Here is a 2463-nt window from a genome sequence, read left to right as displayed (position 1 = left end):
GTAAAGTTGGTTGTCACAAACCTCCACCAGTCCTTCGCTCCCAAGCGAAGCTGGTTCAGCGCAAACCAAACTCTCAAGTGATCTGGGCATGAACATGTGTAAAAACACCCCTCGATATCATAGATCCATCTCATCGCAGCAATCGGGTCCTGTGTCCCATCAAACTCTGGTGGCTTCGTGTTGCTGAACTCCCGGAACAACAACGAGTCACCTCCCTGTGGTTTAGCAGTTGCGACAGCTGCAGTGGCGGCAGCAGCAGCAGCCTCAGTGACAACAACGTATCTTTCATCAAAAGTCTCAATCAGGGTGGTCTTAATAGACCCAAAAATCTCGGGAATCTCTACTCGGATAGCTGTGGCAACCTCCTCGTGAATCATCCTCCGAATCTCATCATCACTAGTCCCACTGCCTCCAGCGTTGTGGTGTGTACCCACCATGATGCCTCTGAAATACAACACAAAATTCATCAGAGACTTGCTCGAGCATTCTCACACTCGATCACTCATCCCTACTTGTTCCTTAGTTTCCTAAGGATTCTTACTTGGGTTGCATACAAATGTGGTGTTTTCAATAGTATGGGCCCAATACTACCTTCCACACCCGGCTTGTAGTCACCCCAGGTCCTCCTCCTACGATTCTAATTCCCAAGTACTCTATCTCTCTCGAATATCAGACTACTCTCTCCTCAGAATTCTCTCTCTAAGCGATCCTGCTCACTACTCTCATTTGGCACATACTCACAGCACATAACAAATAACAATGACTCCTAAGCTAAGGCATCACAAATCAGGCAACCCTAGCCCTAAGAAATGAAATACCTAGCTCATTCTTTAGCACGCATCACTATCATTTCATAAATATCTCATAACACACTAAGTAAGGGTATTTTGGCAAATCACCGTTCGGGCTCTAGCTGATTGTACACACTGTTCCATCTCGATTTCTCTGTAAACTCTTTCTCTTTTTAGAAAAATTCATTTCTTTTGAAAATATTTCTCAAATCCTCAGTTTGAGTCCAGACATACCCGAAGGTGCATCCGAATCCCTCAACCCAAGGCTCTGATACCAACTTGTAACAACGTAAATTTTCAAACCAAATTTTTCAAATTTAAAACACATTTTTCTCAATTCGAAACATCTCAAAGTGTCATAATATCAAGTCATCAAAACACATATCCAAAAACTGTATACATAGCAAATCCAGGATCCTCTCAAAACATGACTCAAATCTCTGATGTGTGTACAATCAAGCCGGCGCCTTCCCGTGATCCTGAGAAGTACCTGAAACACATAACACATAACACGGTAAGAACGAAGCTTAGTGAGTTCCCCAAAATACTACTTATATCTCATCAGCCTCTCATGGCTATACTCAGATAAGACCCTCTAGTCAAATTGTCTTAGTGGGACCCTCTGGTCCCACAACTCAGCAGCTCAACATAATACACAACATACATATCACAAATACAAATAGTAGGATATCTCAATACACAGTATATGCACATAAGACCCTCTGGCCACAGATAGGCTACTACTCAAGGAAAGTATAGTGAGAAGACTCACCTAGTAAGAACTCGGATAATCTCAAACTCGAATCACCGGTCTAGCCTTCGCCTAACACAACGATAATTATCCTTAATTAATAAGGCTCTCACTGAAGCTAAACTAACCCTTCTACAAACTCATAGAAAGGCAAAAGACCATTTTACCCCTCTATCGCCTTAATAGTCTACAAATTGACCAAACCCTAAAAGTCAACCAAAATTCAACGGTAGGGAGTACGCTGTGCATACCAACTCTCTATATTGGGCGTACTCGGCTGCCATGAAGGCATCGGGGATGCTCGACCCCTACACTGCGCGTACTGGGATTATGCCCAGCGTACGTCTCAGTTTCACCCTACTCACTCATTTGGTCTTAATCAGTTAAGACTTTGGCTCATATTATAGATCTGGACTCCTTAATAGCTCTTACTCTATAAAGTCGGTGATTTTAAGCCTTTGCATGGTTGGAAAGGTCACAAACACACAAAATACCCACTCTCTTTTCTCAACAAGCTCATAGCTCTCGCATGGCTTGATACCAACGACCAAGATTGGATTTTTATGGCATTACACCACAAAATACACTCAAAGGGGGTGGGTCATAGTCTTTGGAGTACAATATCACATAAAGTCTCCAACTTTTGGGACAAAACCCTAAAATACCCTACTATGATGCAAAAGCCAAAAGACTGAAAAAGCTTTGAGCTTTATACCTCAAAATGAAGCTCCACACTCAGATAAGCTCAGATCCAAGTCCTGGAATCCCACTCCTTCTTCTTCAAGACTCCTTCTTCACTCCAAAGAAACTCAAGAATACTCTCAAGGCTCTCAAATGCACTCACAAGCTCTAAGAACGAAAACTAGGGTTTAGGAGGGTTGGTGACTGATAATGGTGGCCAGGAATGAGGCCATCATATCC

Source organism: Lactuca virosa, chromosome 8, assembly GCF_052849685.1.
Source record: "Lactuca virosa cultivar CGN04683 chromosome 8, Lactuca_virosa_CGN04683_v6, whole genome shotgun sequence".
Lineage (NCBI taxonomy): Eukaryota > Viridiplantae > Streptophyta > Magnoliopsida > Asterales > Asteraceae > Lactuca > Lactuca virosa.
This window is presented reverse-complemented; position numbering follows the sequence as displayed.